Genomic DNA, 21,198 nt, shown 5'->3' with positions numbered 1-21,198 from the left:
GCCATCCCTAAATCATCTTTCCTTCTGTCAGCCACACCTCCTTCCCATCCAGCATCCACTCAGAGAGTGAGTGTTTTGGAAGGAGGGACGAGTGTGGCTGAGCTCTGCAATGTCTCCATAGGGAGCTCCTGGCTCCTCAGAACATCCTCGAGCTCCCTGATTGTCCTTCCTTCCTCATCCTCATGCTTCGGGCCAAGGAGAGAAAATCAGCCAGTAAGTCACATGCTCTCCTGGCCCACACATAACAGCTGAAATTCCCCAAGTGAAACTAGTTTTTTAATTTCGTTAGACATCCAGAACTCTTTCTTAGCACTTAACCATCTATATTTTGGAGTCATAAAATGGTTTGGTTTGTGAAGGTCGCCTAGTCTACTTGTAATGAGCACTTGCAACATCTTCCATTAGACCAGGATGCTCAGAGCCCTGTCCAATCTGGCCTTGAATGTTTTCAGGGATGGGGCAGCCACATCTTTTGGGAGTTTTTTTGCCCTCCAGAAGTAGAAGGCTAAAGATTTAGTTGATGTGCAGCTGCAAACTGGCCTCTACACACATTTGCTGGGGCTCAGGCATATCCAAATTATCCAAATTCAGACCAGGCTCCCGTGATGTGGCTGCAGGCTGGGGGATGATAACCTCCATCACAAAGGTCCCATCCTGCAGCCTGGGTTATTTTAAAGCAGATAAGTGGAAGAGCCCACTGAGATAAATGCTCAGGTAATCACACAGGTCCAAACCATGAAACCACCTTATGTCATCAAAGCAATTTGAAAATCAATTTGATGTCTGGCAGGGAGGCAGACACGTCGGGTCCCTTTGGCGTTCATTAGCATTCAGGTGGCAGCACTCTGCCAAAGCTGCTTTTTCTGGGAAAGCCATTGAAAAAAAATTAAAGGAGAGGGAAAAAATTAAAATTAGGCATTAACCATAATTTCCTCTCATTAAAGGTAACAACAGCCCCAGCACCAGCCTGGAATGGGGCTGGTTGATGGGTTTTTAAGATGGGGAAACAGAGTGCACACCACAGAAGTGGAGTGATGATCAAATAAGAAAGCAAATGAGGCTCCCCCCTCGTTTTTAACAAAGGCAGGAGTGGGGCCAGTGGCAGAGTGGTTTAACTGAGCAGTTAGAAAATTGGAGGTCAAAGCCTGACATGGCTATTGATGAATTGAGGGTGTTGGAAGAAGAGTAGCAGACATCACGAGTGGGCTGTAGGGACTGAAACATGAAGCAAGATTAAAAGAAGTTAAGTACCTGGAGGTGGTGTGGCTGTGCAGCAGCGAGGTGAACCATAATTACAGTCACCACATGCTGCAGACTGGAGAGAAACCAAGGGAGAGAGGATCAGAGTGGGGTAAGGCAGAGGAAGGAGAGGAAAGATTCAACCTGTTCCAGATGTGTTTGGACAGGTTGTGTGGTGCAACACCTGCTGGTCAGCTTTTTTTTCCATCTCTTCTGGAATTATTCTAGTTCATGCCCTGATGTTTCCCATATAGCCACAGGTCATTAATGAAGGGCTGGATTCTGCTCTGCTGACTGAGGATGAGGCTAAGGCAATATCCTGTAAAGCCTCCTCATGGACATGGGGTTCAGTGTTTGAAGGAGCAATTCCTTTGAAGCTCATACTCTATGGGCCATACTGGGCAGGGTATTGGAGCTGGCTGGGGGCTGGTAGCAGCTCTAAGGAGTTCCTGCCTGGTGTGTTCTCAGGTGTGAGGCTCTCATTGCAGCTTTTCTTGCAGTGGTGTCACTTAGCTGCTCTCACTTGATGAGGTCGCTTGTTTTCATGAAGACTTTATGAGCTTCATATATTCCTATCATCATGCCTCCCTTTGAAACTAGAGTGGAGATGATGCCCTGGGCAGGTGATGTACTGAAAATTGTAGATGCAAAGACTTGCATGTATTTTTTTTATTAAGCTTTCTGGTTTACAAAGCCAAGTTCCAAATGAATCCCTAACGACTGTGACTGCAAAATTATCTCAGTGAATCCAAGCGTAGCAGCACCTCCCTGAGTCTGCAGGTAGCCTGAGACAGTAAAATAATGGGTGAACACTTCTGCCTCTTACCAGATGCTTCAGGGAACTCAGCTTGGTGACTTTGCCTGGATTGGTCTAGACTAACCTTTTTCCGTGATGATTATTTTGGTGCCTTAAGTGACAAAGGGAATGGACTCAGGAGTGGTATGGGGATTGCAAACAGGTGGTCTTTAATGTTCCTTCCAAGCCAGACAAGTCTGTGATTCTATGGTTCTCAATCTCCCAAAGCCTGTTAGCACCACACTTTTCTGTGTTTGCACTGATTGCATGATCAACTGATTGACTGAATCCATGTTGGCATGTAGCATTTTTCATCCTGGCTCCTCAAGGAAAAAATCTGAGACCTGGCTCTTTCTCTGCCCCATCAGTAATTCTTGAACCATGCAGTGGGTGAGGGTCAGATTTGTTGGAGAGCTAGCAGTAATTTGAAATGCCTAGATTTCTTCAGAATAAATATCTCGCCAGAGACCCTGATGACCCAAGTGAGGGAAAATCTGCAGCGATGGTAGAGCCATGCCATGTGGTTGCCACCCAACTGCAGATGGGTGGATGCTTTTAAACAAATTAATCCTGAGGGTGCCTGCAATCTCTGTGCAGCCAGACACTCCTGGGATAAATCCTGGACCTAATTCCAAGCTGTCTGGCATCTCATGTAGTCATCCAGCTTCGCAGAGCAGGGACAGGGAGCAGCCACGCTGGTGTTTGACTGCGAGGCACTGAGGGATTGAACCTTTTGCATGTGTCTGAGCCAGGCAGACGTGAGTCTTGAATCAAATTAAAAAACACAGCAACTTGTGAGTTTGTTAGACATGACTAAGGGCTGCCTGGGTTAATGGAAAAGTTGACCAGAGCTTAATTGTTCCTGCATAAAGAGCACATGGAGGAGCTGTGGAGGCAGACAGAAGGGATATGTGTGAGGTGTTACTTGGGTGCTTGTAGGGTGGGAGGGAGTAGATAAGCCAGCATCACTTCAGAAAAAATATAAAACTAAGACTCAGAAGCTTTTATTTTGAGGGCTGTTGGTGCCAGAGCAGCTGCAGCAGGGAGCTGGCCTGGGATGCTGTGGTTCAGCTGTGGTTCAGAGTTTTTTTTCTTTTTCTTATTTTTTAACACATTTGCTTTATGTGGGGGGGATTTTGTGCCAAATGAGATACCATGTGCTGGTGACAATCTTGCTGTGTGCCATGTGGCTGTCTCCCACAGCTGACACAGAGCCCATCTGTAAGTGCTGATGGGTGGGAGGTTGTCTGTGTGTCTGCAGACCCCTGTCAGCTCTGAGTGATGCTAGACACATGGACTGAGCCACACACCCCAGGACTGCTGGGGAAATTGTGCAGGGACACAGAGAAGGTTGACAACTTCCTCCCTAGAAGATTTCCAATGTCTTCTCCAGCCATCCTAGAACTCTGCAATGGTTTATGTTAAGGATCACCTAGTTCCACCTACTGCCATGGGCAGGGACACCTTCCACTAGTCCTGGTTGCTGTGACAGAGCCCAAGGGTGGAAAGTGATGGGCAGGAATCCTTCAAATCTCTCAGCAAAGCATCTTCCCTCCTCCCTAACCACTCCATCCCATGACAGGATGTATTTTTGCCTCCCAGCTTTCCCTTCCTTAAATCCCTGGTCTCCATGACCAGCCTCCGCTCTTTGCTTGTGCATCACTTGCTGATTCGTTTTGCAGTTGTTTGGGAAGGTGGGAGAAGAGGCAAAGAAGAGAGAAAGGGTTGGGAAAGGCATTGCAGTTGTTGGGGTGAGTGGTCAGATCCCTGCTGCTGCCCCGAGGGGAGACATGGACACCAGGGTGAGCGTGGGCAACCCTAGCCAGCATCCAGACCCCTCCATCACAGCTGTAAGGAGTAAAGGAGAGCTCAGTGTTATATCAACACAGAAAAGCATACTTGATGCAGAAACCTCATGAGGTAAAATAAAAATTTTATACACCTTCTCTTTTTCTTTATCTGTCTTTTACACCTCGGTAGCACACACTGAAGTTGTCTGGGTGGATCTGATCTCAGTGCTTGGGTCATTTTATGACTGTTCCTGCTGTTTTCTTGGGAGTCAAGTGATTTATGTGCATCTTTGCAGATCTGGGCCTTTAGCTAATATCGAAGTGCACACCCACGCATACCACTATGGCAACATCTAATAACCCCAGTGTAGAAAAATATTTCCTTTTCATTGTAGCAGTTAAGCTGGAATTTCTGAGAGGACTGATGGCATGAAGTGCTGAACTCCCACCCAGGTAAATAAGAGTTGAACATGTTATTCTTTCCAATTCCCTTCTTGACAAACTCCTTGGAGCGTGTCTCTGCTGATGGTAGATTGTGTGGGGAGAGGAGACAGCTGGAGCTTGGGTGGCTTCCTGACAGCCACTTTTGCTGGTAGTTTGGAGCATTTAGGCATCACCCCAGAGCTCATGTGCTGGGGAGAGCCATCCAGCCAGTGCTGTGCAGAGCAAGGTGGTGCTGGGTGGGGAGGATGCTGAGGTCTGACCTCAGCTTTCCTTGATAACTGACTCACCCAGGGTGACTGCAGAACTTGAACTCTATTTTGGCAACTCTGGCTCCTAACCCTGCTGCCTTCAAGGGCTGCACCTTCCCTGGAAGAGGTTTGCACTGTGATGATGATGCTGAGGTCCCTTCTGGTCCTGAGCTGAGCTATCAGTTGCCAAATGCTCAGTGTGCTCCGATAAGTGCTGGTTTTCTACCAGGACTTAAGATTTAGCAGAAGCATTTGTCCCCAGAATATCTCTGCCTGGGTCACACTGAGGGAGGTTATGTGTGGATACCAGGAGGAGATCCCTGAAGGTGTTTGAAAGCTGAGGGGAGAGAGGGGAGGAATTAAATAAAAATAAGAGAATGTTTGTCCCCCCTAGCCAGCAAAGTGGGATTAATGAAATTCTGCAGAGGGCAGAGGGAGGACAAGGACACAGTCAGCAAAAAATGGATCTGGATGGCTGTAACATAAATATGGAGGAGGATGGAGGAAGCTGGAGACACTGCCCTGCAGAATTAGCTCAGCACTGACCATATCTGGAGCCCCTGCTGGCCTCAAAGGCCTTCATTCAGTACCCACTTTGTTTCAACAATTAGAAAGACCAAAGAGCATCTGTTGTGCAAATTGTATGGTAGGACAGATGCCCAGTGTGAGGTCCTGCACTGGCAACCAGTGGTTCAAAACAAACAAGCAAAAATGTCCCTTTCAGTCGAGATCTGCTGTTGGGTTGTCTCCAAATGCCTGTACATTGACAGAGTATGCTTTTTTTCTCAGGGTGTCCCTCCAGAGCTGGGCTGTGCAGCAAGACAAGCTGCACAAGCTGTGTGCATCATGAGTTAATTACCAACCTCTGATCACATCTGGTGTGGCTGTCCAACAGGCCATGTCCTGGCTGTCATTGTGACGTGGTGAAATCTGGTGATAAAGCTGAACCTGCTCATCCTTCTAGGTTTTCCAGAGAAGCTGTGGCTGCCCCTGGATCCCTGGAAGTGTTCAAGGCGAGGCTGGATGGGGCTTGAAGCAACCTGGGATAGTGGAAGGTGTCCCTGCCCATGGCAGGGGGTTAGACTGGATCATCCTTAAGGTCCCTCTAAACCCAAACCATTCCATGATCTTCTGTTAAGGAGCTCCTAGAAACAGTTGTGGAGCACGCTGGAGGAGAAGCACTGAACAGTTTGGGTTGGAAGGAATCTTCAAGACCATCTAGTTTCAACACCCCTGTCATGGGCAGGGACATCTTCAACAACATCAGGTTGCTCAAATGCCCATCCAGCCTGGCTTTGAATGTTTCCAGGAGTGGCACATCTACCATTTCTCTGGGTAGCTTGTTCCAGTGGATGGGTTGGGTGGCAGAATTCCAAGGGCTGATCTGATGCTCTTAAGCCCATGATGATGCGCCTTCTTTGCTGCTGGGTAAATGCCAGGTCCTGTTGCGGGGTGAGAAGGAGCGATCTCACATGTCCTCTCAGCTTGAAATTGCAGATGGAGAGGAAAAATGGCTTTTCACTCATTCATACAAATTGATGTGGTTGGGAGAAAAGCTGCAACAGCATCTTGCCTTTTTTCAGGGCACATCGCCGTTCCCTGGTGAGAGGGGTGGGAAGGGTGGTGGTCCCTACTCACAGAGTGCATGAGAAGAGATATTTTCAAAATGTTCTTAAAATACATGATGGAAACAGACTTTGGGGTCAATACTGCTGAAGCATCAGTGACAGGGAGCCCTACTGGAAGTGGAGGCAGGATTTCCTGGGAGAGTGTGGGTTTGGTGGATGCTTTCATGGGTTAGTGTCCAAGGCTGGGTAGACCCAGTGGTGGTTCCCATTTGGAGCGTGTGGATCCTCATGGAGAGGGCTGTGGGTTGTCCTCCTCTCAGATGTTAGGACTGCTGGGGTAACAACCCTTCTGATAGAATAAAGAGAAAAAGAGCAGATGACTCTCCGAACAAGTCCTGTAGGCACTTGATTGGAAAACAAACGATGGATTCCTCCTCTTGAGGGCTTTCAGACACTCCTCTGTGTTTCGCTTTGCTGGACAGTTTAAAGGAAAATGCTGAGAAAGATGAAATTTCCTATTCAGCCCTCTCAGTTCATTCCCTGAAGCTCGAGGAGGGCTCTTTGGCAGGTCAGCAGCAGCTCCTGCAGTAGCGTGATGGACTCATTTCCCTTTCCCCACCGTCCCTGCAGGCAGCCCCGTCTCCAGGCCCTGCTGTCACAGTGCAGCTGTGCGAGTGGCAAAGTGCAGATGCTCGTTTTTTTACGAGCTGGCCGATCCTTCTGCCGTCCCCCAGCTTTGGCAGAGGAGGCTGCAGCTCCACGCACGGCATCTGCTGGAGTGCCCGGGGGGCTGGCAGAGCATGAAAGGAGCTGCAAGGCCAAGCGGGAGGTGCTGGGGTGGCTCGGGCTGGATGTGGCCTCGGGAGGGGTTGGGAGCAGATCCTGGTTTTTTCCCTTCTTCCCCCGTGTCTGTTTGTGTTGGATGTCCCAGCCAATTGTGCCCTCTGCAGATGGGCTTTGACCTTGGCTGCCACCCAGGCTTGCTCTGCTGGGGCAGGTAGGGGTGGGATGGATTCACAGCCTTTGAGGACCAGCATTTGGCCCGTAGAGCATTTTCTAAATATGAGGTCTGATTTATGCCTGGTAACTACCTTTTTCCACTGTAAGGAAAAAAAATTGGTAATTTATTTTCCCAGGGTTGTGGGAAACTGCACTTACTTGAGCTTGAGGTAACTTCAGCTGAGCTTGTTGAAATCTCTGATCCATCCCAAGGCTCCTGTGTTCAGAAAATAAAAATAAAGCAGTGATAACAATCCCAGAGTGCCCCATGAGAGACAGAATGGGGCAAATAGCAAGAGTTCGGCGAGTTTTTTATCTTGCACATTGATGTGCTTCATGGAAAATAAACGCACTACAACTTTAAGGCTTTGCCTGCAGCTAAATATAAGGGTGTACTGGCTCCACCCTGCCGCTCTGTTAGGGATACAGGCATTTATTTTTCTGGGGTGGGTTTTTGCTTTATTTTATTCCCTTCTCTTTAATTTTTTTCCGGGTGAATCTCCACCATGGAATAACCGACAGTTTTAAGCGAGTGGTCCTGGAGCGTGCAGGAGAGGTACCTCCTAACGTTCTCCCCATGGAAAGTTAAAGGATTGGGACTTAACCAAATTTCAACTTCCATGTAAGTGCTGCGTGCTGTTGTCTGATGCGGAGATGAGGATGGCAGGGATGAAGTCTTAAGGCAGCAAGTCTGTTTTAACCTGACTTTCCTGAGCCCCCAGCCTGCCTGGTGTTAAGCCAGGTTAGCCAGGGGAAGCTCAGCTTCGTGGCTTGGGGATGGTCAGCCCTGAGTGGATGACTATTCTTTTCCTAATTTTTTTTTTAGGTGAAAACTCCGTTGGTGTTGGTAAAACTCAGCAAGGTGGTGGCAGGGTGTGTTTTCAGTCAGCATTTGCTCAGTCTAAACTTATTTTTTCTCTGACTTTCTGTTTTTGAAAGAGAAGCCAGTTTCATCTCCATTTTCTATAATCATCTGCTTATTTTATTAGCTTTTTTCCAAAAGGCTGTATTTCCCCCGATGCCTGGCCACCTGTTTTCTATGAGCTGCTGAAGGTCTGAGCTCTTGCTCTGCGTGTGCAGAGCAGATTTCTTTCAACAGGCCAAAAGAAACGACACAGCTATAGACTAAAAAGGGCAAAAAAACCCACATGCTGTGCTATTTTGGTAGTAGCAAATTATGCGTCCTACAAATTACCATTGGTTATGAACATTGTCCGTCTGTCTGGATGACAATGTCCTGCTTTCAGACCACTGCTAATACGTTTAGAATTAGGATAATACTCATTCAACTCCAAAGCAGCTCCTCTTTTCTTTGCCCTGATTTATTCCTACCAGCAAATGTCACATGCAAGTGGAAGTTTTATGGCTGGATAATTCACAGCCTGTTGGGCATCTTATTAGGAAGGACTTGCACTTTTTAAAAAGTGACTTGGGGTTGTTCTTTTAGTATTGGGAAAGTATCAAATTCTCTAGGTTTTCTTGCTTGCTGACTTTCTCTTTTCATTTTTTTTTTTTTGTTCTTGATCTCACCCTTTTTTGTTTTGATTTTGTTCTCTCTTTCCCTCTTTTTTTCTTCACCCTACTTTTCTTCTCCCCCTTTTCTCCCATTTTCTTTGTCCCCTTTTCTCCTTTACTTCCCCCTTTTCTTCCCTGTTTCTTTCCCCCCTTTTCTTTTCCTCCCTTTTCTTCCCCCTTTCTTTCCCCCCTTTTCTTCCCACATTTTGTTTCCTCCTTGTGTTTCCGCTGTTTTATCTTGCCCCCTTTTCATATTTTTCTCTCATTTTCCTTCTTTTCCTTCCTTCCTTCTTTCTTTCTTTCTTTCTTTCTTTCTTTCTTTCTTTCTTTCTTTCTTTCTTTCTTTCTTTCTTTCTTTCTTTCTTTCTTTTTCTTTTTCTTTCTTTCTTTCTTTCTCTCTCTCTCTCTCTCTCTTTCTTTCTTTCTTTCTTTCACTCCTTTCTTCGCGCCTTCTTTCTTTCGCTCCTTCTTTCTTTCGCTCCTTCTTTCTTTCGCTCCTTCTTTCTTTCGCTCTTTCTCTTTCGCTGTTTCTTTCTTTCCTTCTTTCTTTCTCTCTTTCTCTTTCTCTCTTTCTTTCTCTCTCTATTTCTCTCCTTTTTTCTCTTTCTTTCTTCTCTCTTTTTCTCTCATTTTCTCTTTCTCATTCTCTCTCCTTTTTTCCTGTTTTTTCAATTTTCCCTTGATTTTGCTTCCTATTTTAGTTTTACTTCTTTTTGTCCTATTTTCTCTCTTCTTTTTCTTTCATTCTTTCCAGTGAAGCACAAGTTGAATTGAGGGCTTATTTGCCTTTCAATCTGAGCTTCATGCACATCAGCTTTGAAATATAACTCCGAATCCACACTGAGGACTGTGGTACTGTAAACACAGCAAGAAATAGATGAGCATTGTATATAAGGATTTTCCCACTACAGTATCACAAGCATATTCAGCATTTGATATGCCTTGCAGAGGTGATTCATGCCCACATCTTGATCTGTGGTTGGTCTTTTTAGGCAGTCTAGAGTGAGTGCCCTAAGCAGATATTTCCAGATACGAGGTTGCATGGGGGTTCATGGGCAGGGGTGAGCGCAGGGTGAAGCTGGTGCTGCAGCCCTGTGGTGGGGTGTCTGTGTCTGCTGGGTGAATTCCAGCACAGGAAACCCAGCAGGCAGCTTTCTCCTGTCCTACAAACCCTCTCTGGACCAGAGTGTCCCTTGCAGCCACACCAAGGGCAGGTTATGCCCTTTCCAGCTGCGAGGCTTGAGAACAGATGGTGTCTTGTTCCACTTTCACACCACCCCTGGCTTCCTTTCCAATTTCCCTGAGTCACCTTTTTCACAAAAGGGATTGAGAGGAAGAGACTGGCATGTCCATGGGCGCAGGTTGCTTTTTCCCTGCCGTGCTGCCTGGCACACTGCTGTTGGAGAGTGTCTGGTTGGCACTTCTGCAGCATCTCTGAGCTGTAACGCGTCTGTGCTGCTCCTCTCCGGGGTTTTCCATGCCGGTTATCAGTGCCAAGCAGGAGACAGGAGGTGAGCTGCTTTGCTGACTGTCTGGGGGGAAAATGGTGCTGTGGTCTCGTTTCATGTTGGGTGGGTTCAGGCATTGCTCCACAATTAATTCAAAGGCCTCTTCCTTCCTTCTCTTCCTCCCTCTTCTTCTTCCTCTCCCTCTCCTTGTCCTTTCTCTCCTTGGCTGCTTCCTTTCCTTCTCCTCCTCTCCTTTTTTCCCTTCTCCTCCTCATCTTCGTTCTGCCTTCTCCTCCCCTCCCTTCCTTTTCACCTTTTCCTTCTTTCCCTTCCTTTTTTGCCCACTTTTCTTCCCGTTCCCTCTCATTGTCCTTCCTCTCCTTCACTGCTTCCTTTCCTCCTCCTCCTCTCCTTTTTTTCCTCCTCCTCATCTTCCTTCTGCCTTCTCATCCCCTTCCCTCCTCTCCACCTTTTCCTTCTTTCCCCTCCTTTCTTCCCCACTTGTCTTCCTCTCCTTCTGCCTTTCTCTCATTCTTTTCTCTCCTTCCTTCCTGTCCTTCCTCCTACTCCACCTCTGTCATAACCACTGCTGCATGTTGGTGCTGCTGCAGGATCCAGATGCTTCACAAATCCACAGCAGCATTCCCAGCTCTAACTGCCATGTCTGTGACCCTTATCCCATGCCAGAGCTCTGTGTCCCTTGCACTGCAGAGGCAGCTTTTGCAGAAGTGAGACCCTAGAGCATCCCAGCTGAGGGGTGGTGGTGTGGGACCCCCCAGGAGCAGCTTTTGACGTTCCTCCCTTCAAGTCTCAGGGGTGTTTGTTGCCAAGATCAGTCCCACTGAATGCTGCTAGGGTGTCTCAGGGCTCTGGGTGGCCAACAGCAGCCTTGGACCTCCTGGGTTACATGCATGGGCACAAGAAAGGTGTGAAATCCCCATCATTGTGAAGGTGCTTTTCAGAGGGCTCCATGCAGAGGGACCCATTTTCAACAGGCTTTTATCCATTGCAGGGTGAGTGCAGGGTTGCCTGGGCTGCATCCTTGGATGTTCAGGAGCTGCTTTGGGTGGTGTTTCAGGTCATAAAACCCAAGTGCTGTGCCTGGAAAGACAGACTGAAGCCACAGCATAAACAAATCTCTTGAACTCAGGCAGCCAGCAAATTCACCATGTGCAACCTGTGTGTGTCTCTCCTCCCCTCTTGTGCTTTCCTGGCCAGACTGAGAATGGCTTGGGCATTGAGGGAAAGTCCTATGAGGAGTGGCTGAGGGAACTGGGTGGGCTCAGCCTGGAGAAAAGGAGGCTCAGGGGGACCTTGTGGCTCTGCAGGACTCCCTGACAGGAGGGGACAGCCAGGGAGGGTCAGGCTCTGCTCCCAGGCGGAGAGGACAGGCTGCCCAGGGAATGTTCAGGTTGGACAAGAGGAGGAATTTTTTCACACAAGGGGTGATTAAAAAATGGGCAGGGGCTGCCCAGGGAGGTGGTGGAGTCCCCATCTCTGGAGGTGTCCAAGGAGGGACTGGATGTGGTACTCAGTACTCTGGGCTGGGTAACAAGGTGGGGATCAGTCACAGATTGTACTGGATCTTGGACCTCTTTTTCAACTGAAACAATTCTGTGATTCTCTGATTGCTACCCTCTTGAGAGGGCGAGAGGTGATGTGTGTAGGTGGCAGGTGTCTGTTATTTAAAGTGAGCCCCATGTGGATCCCACGGAGCTGGGACTGGTGTGAGATGGCACTAAAGCTTCGTCAGAGCCTTTGTCATCCTGTCTGCATCAAACCTGTGGGGTAGGAGTGAATTTCCTGTCCTCTGAGTGGCTTTGGAGGAGCTGTGTAATGACTGCTGGAACATGGATGTGTAAATCCCTTCTTACAGATCCCTGCACTTGTGGCAGTGGATAGAAATTAAAGGCTGTTTTTGCTGAAGGATTGATGAGCTGCGGCTGATGCTGCTCGTTGATACACCTTTTCCATCCCCTAATGGCAGGAGTGCAGTGGCCGCTAGCAAACTGAGCAAAAAGCTCTGTGGAAAGCCTAAAAAGGGCTGTGTCTGTCTGTGTCTGGGCTGCAGAGGGGGAGTGCACGTCCACTTGGGGGTTAGCATTGCTGAGAAATGGCAGTTCTCCTTTGGAAGCCTCAGTGAGCACCACTTCCCGGGAGTTGCCTTATTTAAATCATCTTTGCTCTGTTTTGTCCTATCCATTATTTTCAGCTGTCAACATTAAGTGCCACAAAGACCCTGTAATAGGCTTCTTTCTGCTTCCCTCTTATAATCCCAGAAACAGTCACTGGTCCCTTTGTCTGGGGCTCTGTGATGGCTCTCAGTGTTCAATTTGCTGGAGAGGAACCACTTTGTGGAACAGTAGGACAATCAGTGAGGCAGGGGCTTGAGTGCTGCCATCCTCACTTTGAAGAGGCAGGAGAGGAGCGAGATGGAATTGTGTTTTGCCCATCATGGTTAATGACTTCTAAGAAAAGCTTCAATGGCAGCTCAGCCAAAGTGATCCTGGCTAACAAAAATAGATGCTTGCATTTAATTTGCCCCAGAAGTTGTTGGGGGTTTAGTGTGATCCTTGGAGCTGAGTGAGAGCAGTGAGATCTGGTGTTCAGGTCTGGGTTAGGACTCAGAGTCTAAATCCAACAGGAGGGTCCAAGCCTTGCATGTCAAGGCCAGGATGAAGTCCAGCAGAGGTAAGTGTTGCATGCCTTTCTTGGATCTTTGAGGCATTGGTGGGATCCAGTGAAGGGTCTTTACATCGATACCAGATCCACTAAGGAAAAGGTGAAAGGTGAAACACCAGGGTCCTGTCAGTGGTGTGGATGCATCCTTGGCAGTCCTGAGCTACACAGACATTTCCTTTGAGTCCTCAGGGATGCCTGCTTTGGGCTGAGGGGAAACCAGAAGGCTTCTTGAGGTCTTTCAGTAGTCAGGTGCTACAGTCTTTATGTCTTCCTGCAGGGCTGTGTAAGGCATCCCATGCCTAACTCAGCATAGATGGGGGAAACTCTACCCTGGTTTCTTACTCCTCATCTTTTACTGAAGTGGAGGAGCAGCAAGTACCTCCATTGCCCGAAACATCTCAAAATATCCAGCATTCCATGTGATTCCATACACTGATTTTGTGCTAAGCTTTCCTTATCGTACTGGTGCTGCTGCTCTCAGCCTTGCCCATCTCCTGCCTCTTCTGCCATCAGTTCTTGCTCCAGGTCTGCCCTCTCAGTCAGACACCAATCTGCTTCAAAAATTCCCCTTTTCAAGGGATCAGCTTAAGGCAGCTAAAAGTACCCTAATTACAGCTAAAAGTACCCTAATTACAACTAAAAATACCCTAGCAGTGCTGCATGGGGGGTTAGAAGACTGCTTCTATTTGTTGGTCAAGAATGGCTCTGTGACAACCTTTTTCTAGAGATTTTAGGGAGGATAAAGGTGTAGAGATGGAGTTTGATGTGTTTTTGAGGATCTTCTCTATGCACTGCCTGTGATTCCTTTCTCGTTCAGCCCTCTGGTCCTGGATGTGAAAGGTAGCAAGACGGAGGGAGTCAGGGATGCCTCAGAAAGCAGGTGAAGAAGGCTGATAATTCAGCTTTTCTGTAAGTGCATAAAGAAATAAGCCATTACAGTGGGAACATAAATAATGAGGAGAAAAATAACTTTCCAGGTAGGTGTTACAAGTAGAAGTCAGTTTGATCTTTAAATTTGTGCTATGCATGCAGAAGCACAGGATGGTTGCTTCTGAGTCTATTTAATCCTGAAACTTGATTCTTACAAGGGCCATTGTCAGGGGTTGTTTTTGCCCTGGTTTTATGTTGACTGGTGCTGCATTTCATCTGCCACCTCTCTGCTCAGTCCCTTTGCCTGCTGCTTGGCTTTCTTGAGTCCTGCTGGAGTGTCTGATGGGTTTTAGTGGCCTCGAAGCTTTATTCCACTCTGTGCTAAGACAGCAGCTTTAGGAATGAATAACGAGTTTAAAAATGTTATTAAAGAAAAGCTGTTGGTGTAACACGATTTTTGCTCAGTCCCATATGGCTTGGGTTAGGCTCATTAAAAAAACCCACTTAAAGTGTGCTGTGCCTCACAAATGTCCCACAAATGTCCCCTTGATGTTCACATGGCCTGTGGCTACACCTTGGTGGAAATCTAAGGAAAAGTGTCATGACAAAATCTGGACTTGTTTAACCCACTTGGTTGTGGAAAGAAGAGTTGCAAACTGGACCTCTGAGCAATCCCAAAGGAAAAGAAAAAAACTCCTCTGTGTTTAGAAGGAAAATGGAGAGGGAGCTGGGAGTGTTGAAGGCAATCTCATGGGTTTGGGATGGCGTGAGCTCTGGCCAGGGCTGGCAGTAAAGCTGAGGCTGTGGTCGAGGAGAGAACTCGCCCTCTGGCTCTTCTTTGGGCTCAAGGAAGGTGGATTGTTTTCCAGCGATGAAATTTCCTATTGAAAAATTGAATGCTTCCTTCTCTCCCTTGTGAATGGGATGCCCGGGAAGCGAAGCATGCTGGTTCCAATTACCAGCACAGCCAAGCCAAGTGCTGCAGTCAGTCAGGAATTTATACCTTTTCATATGTAGGAGAGATAAAAACTTTTTCATTTTTAATTTTTTTTTTAAATTCTTTTTTCTTTTTCAATCTGTGTAACGAGTTCAAAGCAGGAGCTCAGCCAGACTGCTTTTGATTTGTTCCCATATTAATGTTTTATATCTTTAATATGTGTGTGATCACTCAAATCAGTCAAACTTGCTACTTCAGTTGAGCCCAGAAAAATGGTCCCAAGCAATGCAGGCTCATTGATAGGGCTGGAGCACCTCTCTTGTGCAGACAGTCTGGGAGAGCTGGGATTGTTCAGCCTGGAGAAGAGAAGGCTCTGGGGAGACCTTATTGTGGCCTTTCAGTACTTAAAGGGGGGGTTTATAAGAAAGACAAAGGACAGAGCTTTTGTTGTGATAGGACAAGGGCTGATGGTTTTAAAAGGGAAAAGGGGAGATTCAGACTAGGTGTAAGGAAGAAATTGTTTTACTGTGAGGATGGTGAGGCCCTGGCACAGGTTTCCCAGAGAAGTGGTGGGTGTCCCATCCCTGGAAGTATATTGAGCTGGATGGGCCTTGGAGCGACCTGGGATAGTGGAAGTCTGGAATCCCTTCTCCCCAGACCTTTCCCTGCCTGCGTGGGCAGGGTGGATGTCCCAGTTTTCAGGCTGTGCTGGTTGGAGCTGGTGTGAGCTGTGGCTGCAGCTGGGCCCGAAGGCTCCATCTTTGCATGATGCCTCTGCAGATACCTGGCAGAGCACAAAGGCCTCGTTAAGGCAGCCAGTTTGACTACCAGGGCACAATTGACTAAACGGTGCTGCTCCAGAACCAGGCTATTGCATCCCCACGTTCCTGTTGATATTTAAAGTACGAGCTTACATGTCTGTTACTGTTTGCATCCAGTGAGGCCTACAGCTCTTCAGGCAGGATCCCTGCTTTCCTGCAGGGTTGCACAAAGCCTCAGCAGAGCCAAAGCTTGCCCTGCAGTCTGAGACAAGGGGCATTAGGCAGATTGTGGAATCACAGAATCGTTTAGAATGGAAAAGGCCTCTAAGATCATTGAGCCCAACCATTCCCCAGCACTGCCAAGGCCACCACTAACCCATGTCCCCAAGTGCCACATCCACATGGCTTTTAAACCCCTCCACAGCCCTGGGCAGCTGTGCCAGGCCTGGACAACATTTTTCATGAAGAAATTTTCCCCAATATCCCATGTAAACCTGCCCTGGTGCAATTTGAAGCTATTCCCTCTCTTCCTGTCCCTTGTTTCCTGGGAGCAGAGCTCGACCCCACCTAGCTGCACTCTCCTGTCAGGGAGTTGTGGAGATTCAAAAGCTCTGTCTCCTCTCAGACTCCTTTTCTCCAGGAGTAACTAGCTGGAGGAGAATGAAAAAATACACAAAGCAGCTTACAATGTATGGAAATGTTGGATATAGATCTGTGTGATAGCAGAAGATTCCCGTTGTACAGTTGTGTTACCGGAGTCATTAGGAGTGAGCTGGAGTGGGAACACCTGCAGGGCCAGAGTTAAGGGTGATTATGCAGCCCAGCCCTGGCTTTTCTTCACTTTGGAGAGCTGCACAGCATAATTTCATCATGGATTTATATACAGCTAATTGGCATATAGTTTGATATGCAAATAAAACCATATAAATATCAAGAGAAAGACTTAAAGCCGTGCTTTCCACTGTCATGTTACAATCCTTGCTTTTCTGGTCAGCTTAATCTACTCGATTGCTCCTTTCATCATCTTGTGTTTTGAAGACATGCTATCTCTTTCAAAGAACATCTGTCAGACGTATATTAATTAGTTAATTTTTCTGCATGGAATGTAAACACGAGGGTGGAGAACCCAAAGCCCTGGGGATCTGATGAGGTGTGTGGCCGAGTAATTATTTTGGGCTAATGTAGAGATGTGGCCTGTGCTCAGTCTATGAAGGCAAGAAACAGGTTTCCTACCAGAGATAGTTTATGCTAAAGGCTGAAGTGAAATTGTCTTGATGTACGCTACAGAGCCTGTGTCATAGGCACAGCATGGAGATGGCACTTTGAAACTGAGCTTTCTAAGCCAAGGCTGCTACTGGCAATGCTGCTGAAGGTTGTTTAAATTCAATTTTTAATTGAGAATATTAAGCTTAAGTAGTTTAAGAATGGGAGAAAGCATGGAGAGAGCCTGTATTTTTATGTTGAAGGAAAATTGAAGGAGTAAATTTGTTAGCAGGTAGCACCACATTTCACTCCTAACTTAGGGATGCCTGGATGCTTCTCACGTGGTTCACACTGAGAACCAGATTTACTGGGATTTTTATGTTGTGATCTTGGGTGAATATCTTTTGCTGTGACTGTGAGTCTTGAATCAGATATATTTCATGTGATAGCAAGAAAAAGTTTTTATGTGAGGGGACTGTGACCTGGTACATGGACATCAGCTGGGCTGGAGAAGAGCTTGGGGTGCAGGTTTGGGGCTAAATCCAGTGCTGGCAGTAGTGCAGTGCAGAGGAGTGAATTGAAACAGAGCCATGCACATGTAGGTGCAGGACAGGAATTCCCAGAGTGTCCCCCAGTGCTGGAGCACATCACTGGCATTAGAGCAGGTCTTGCCATTGGGACATTCAGGAATCCTGCTAAGGCAGGATCCTCGCTGTCAAATCCCTCCTTGGCACCTCTGGTTCTCCAGGGCTGAGGTGTCCCGAGGCTCACCTGGATTCCCATTTCTGACCCCATGTGGGAGAGCTGCCCCTCCACCTTCAACAAGGCTCAGAAACAAAATGCACTGTCTTTGCAGGGGAATGTTTTGGATTTCTGCAGGTTGCACCAAAGCCATGTTTAACTTCCACCATCTGTCTTTACCATTTCTGCCTTTGCTTATGTGGTTTTGTTTTTTTCCAATTTTCTTCCAGTCCTTTTGGTAGTGTGTGGACTATTAATGTATCCCAAGAGAGCAACCCTGCTCATGTTTTACTTCTGGAATAAGGATTAGATAATATTCCTTATTCCTTCTTCTTTTATTGCCCCCCCTACCCCTTTTTAGTTTTTTCTTTTTTCCAGTCCTTCTCATACAGAGCTGAACTCCACTGATTCACAAGTTTTTGCCAGAGCAGAGGTGCCTGAAGGCTGTAAACTGGTCTCTGGGTGCTGGGTCTTTTACCAGGTCCCTTGGAGTGGGAGGAGCCCTGGGAGTTCACTACACTTTAAAAGTTGGTTTGTTTTTTTTTTTTTTTTTGTTTTGTTTGGTGAATGCTTCATGGTCTGCATCTAGCTCTGGGACCCTTAGGATAGGAAAGACCTGGAGCTGCTGCAGCCAGGCCAGAGGAGGCACGGAGATGCTGCCAGGGCTGGAGCAACTCTGCTCTGGAGCCAGGCTGGGAGAGCTGGGGGTGTTCAGCTGGACAAGAGAAGCTCCAGGGAGAGCTCAGAGCTCCTGCCAGGGCCTAAAGGGGCTCCAGGAGAGCTGCAGAGGGACTGGGGACAAGGCATGGAGGGACAGGACACAGGGAATGGCTTCCCAGTGCCAGAGGGCAGGGAGAGATGGGATATTGGGAAGGAATTGCTGGCTGTGAGGGTGGTGAGGCCCTGGCACAGGGTGCCCAGAGAAGCTGTGGCTGCCCCTGGATCCCTGGCAGTGTCCAAGGCCAGGCTGGACAGGGCTTAAAGCAACCTGGGATAGTGGGAACGTGTCCCTGCCTATGGCAGGGGGTGGAATGAGGTGGTTTTTAAGGTCCCTTCCAACGCACACCATTCAGGGATTCTTTGAGTTATGCAATTGTTCAGTAGAGTGCAGACAGTTACTAAAGGCTTTTTTTAAAAACATGCATTGTTTTGCCATACCCGTCCAGCCAAATAATCACAAAAACGCCTCAAGGAGAAAGAGAGATGGCATCACCGTCAGCTGGGGATCTGTAAAACACCATGTATCAGACTGTCAGTGAAGTCATGACACTGGCAATACTAGGCAGAGGATTTTTTTCCTGGGGCTCATGGTTTCCTTGCCTCACTGGATAAAATAAAACCTGCCAAAGCAGCGGCAGTGAGCTCCCATCTATCTGTTCTCATACTCCCAGCCGCTTTTGCCTGAATTATTCATGCTCAGTAAGTGATCTGCAAACAGTTCCTGTGATCTCCCTGTGATCTGTGGGTATGCCAGACTCACCCCTGCTTAGGTCAGGGCATTTTCTTGTTTCCTTCCCCGCGGCAGGGAGTCTGTGGGAATCTCCAGATTCCTCACCGCCTCTTTCTGATTAACCCAGACGTGTATTTATTATTTACGTGGCAGGATTTGTTCTGCTGTCCCAGGCACATGGTATTATCAGTGGATAAGCAAGAAGACTCACTGCAAACATCTGTAGTTGTTGCTTGACAAATCCTGTTTGTATAAATAATATTAAGGAGCTGCAGAGACTGTTGTAGACTTAATACCCTTGTGACTAAAGGCAGCACTGCCAGCTTTTCACCTGAATGTGCATCTCAATAGAGATTTACTGGGCTGTTTTACATATATATATGTAAAACATATATATATATATAAAATAATAATTTCGTTTAGTATTTTAGTTCCTTCCAAGGCAAATTATTCTGTGATTCAGTTATATATGTATAGATGTTTTATGTACTTACCTGTTTTTCACCAGCTCTTCTCTTGTCTTTATTTCAGTTTTTAATTTTTTCTTCTGATTTGGTAATGGAAATAGGTTGGCAAAACTGGTGAGAAGGGCAGTTTGTGGGCAGATAATTGGCATGTATTCTGTGTACTTTGCTATCCATATAATTAATGAAATGGAAATGGGCTGTAGGCCCACCTCTTCCACCACATCCACCCCAGGTACATCTTGGATCTGCCCCTCCAGTATCGTCTATTTCAACCACTCTTTATTTTGGGATGAGGATTGAGATGCTTCAGGAACCATTGCCAAGTGGAGCTGGAGTTAATCCTCTCAGCGAAGAACATGGGACCCCCAGGTCCCTGTCCCCAGCTGAGGGAGTAATTTGGGGTGAAAAATCTCCATTTAGGCTACCTGCGTTTTTACACTAACCCTTAGGAGGACCTGTGCCTTGCCTAGGATATCCCTCACCTATGACATAACCGGGATACAGCGAGTTTGTTAAAATGTCCTGTCTCTCTGCATTCTGGAAAGAGGATTTTCTATTAAACCTTAGGGAAATTACTGGGCTTGTTAACTAGTGTGGAAGTAATGAACCACAGCAGGGTGACTCGGGAGATTTGGGCCCTCGCTTCGTAAGACTGCATTGTTTCTTCAAATGAGAGAAATAATTTAAGCAAACAAACGAACAAAGAATTTCTGGAAATTAAAGTACGGTACAAATGGGATGATTTGCTCATCCTCTGTTTAATAGGAGCGGTGCAGTGAACAATTGTGTGGTCGACCTCAGAAGTCTATCCATGGTAACTAGTCACAGGAGAGAAAAATAGACAGCCTGCCACCAACTCGGTATTAACATTCTATTTTCCGTTTTTTCCACGGTTGCGGGCCAGTCAGGGACTTTCCATGAGCAATCAGCATAGCAGAAATCCCCTTCTGCTCCATAGCAGCCACCTCTGCTGAACAATCAAAGGTGGTTTTTATACTGGTTTTTGCTGAAGTGGGATTTGGTCCTGGTTTTCTGTAGGATCAGGCTGGAGCAGACCCTTCCTGCCCGAGGCACCCTGCTGAAGCAGGCCTGAATCACAGAATGGTTTGGGTTGAAAGGGACCTTAAAACCATCCAGTTCCAGCCTCCTGCCATGGGCAGGGACATCTTCCATCTGACTGGGTTGTTCCAACCTGGCCATGCCCCTTACATGTTGTGGCCGAGGCATGTTTGTGGTGGGGTGTCTGGTGAAGGAACCTCATCTTTGGTTTTGTCACCTCTACCAGGTGCTGGATGTTGAATCTCTAATGGGGTTTGAGGTCTCTGTAAGCCCTGCATGACCCGTGCAGTGGCTTTGGGTGGGTCCTGCAGAGCAGAGGAAGGACAGAAAGACACTGCCAGGCTGGAGTTCATCCAGAAATAAATAAAACAGAAATACTGGGCCTTCAGGCCTGATGGTCTGTTCCTCAAAAGACAATTTTGGACGGGATCACTGTGCTTTTGTTCTTCCATTAGGCAGCTGAGGAGAGAGCATTGTTTTCCTCCCCTCATCCGTTCCCCTTGTAGGGGAAGAAGGAGAACTTGGCCACCCTGAGCCAAGCATCCCAGGGGAGCTCCCCAAACAAAGGGTTGCATGGAGGAGGATCTCGTCATCCTGTCCCCATCGTCCTCTTCCCTCCCTTCACCCTGCTCTTGGCACGGCCATGCCTGCCTGGGGCTGGCCTGTTGGGGAGCATGGAGAGTTCCTCTCTGGAAATCCAGCTAACTTCTCTTGTCTCCAGGTTTATTGCTGCCTGTAGACTTGGCAAGGCAACCCTGCTGGGGTTTGTCTCTGCCAGGAAGGTATGTGAGCCCTGCGATAGTGTGGCAATGTGATGTGTCCAGGTGCAGTGGCTTGGATAACACAGTGCTCCTGAGGAATGTCATTCAGTGTTCCTGGATGTGCACTGAAGCTCTGTGGACACATCCTGGTTTAATTTCTCTCCTGTGTGCTGCAGGCGTCCATCCTGATCTGCAGAAAATGCCTGTGGGTTGGAAAGCA

The 21,198-nt window shown here is 47.4% G+C and overlaps 1 protein-coding gene across 2 annotated transcripts in view; it reads left to right on the top strand.

The window, feature by feature from the left end:
• Window positions 1-21,198, top strand: part of ZBTB7C (zinc finger and BTB domain containing 7C) — a 133,569-nt gene that overhangs the window by 17,990 nt on the left and 94,381 nt on the right. The window lies entirely within an intron of this gene.

The sequence above is a fragment of the Lichenostomus cassidix genome, chromosome Z, assembly GCF_008360975.1.
Source record: "Lichenostomus cassidix isolate B80296 chromosome Z, HeHo_3.0, whole genome shotgun sequence".
NCBI lineage: Eukaryota > Metazoa > Chordata > Aves > Passeriformes > Meliphagidae > Lichenostomus > Lichenostomus cassidix.
The sequence above is the reverse complement of the archived record's forward strand: the minus strand, read 5'-3'. Positions and strand labels throughout refer to the sequence as shown.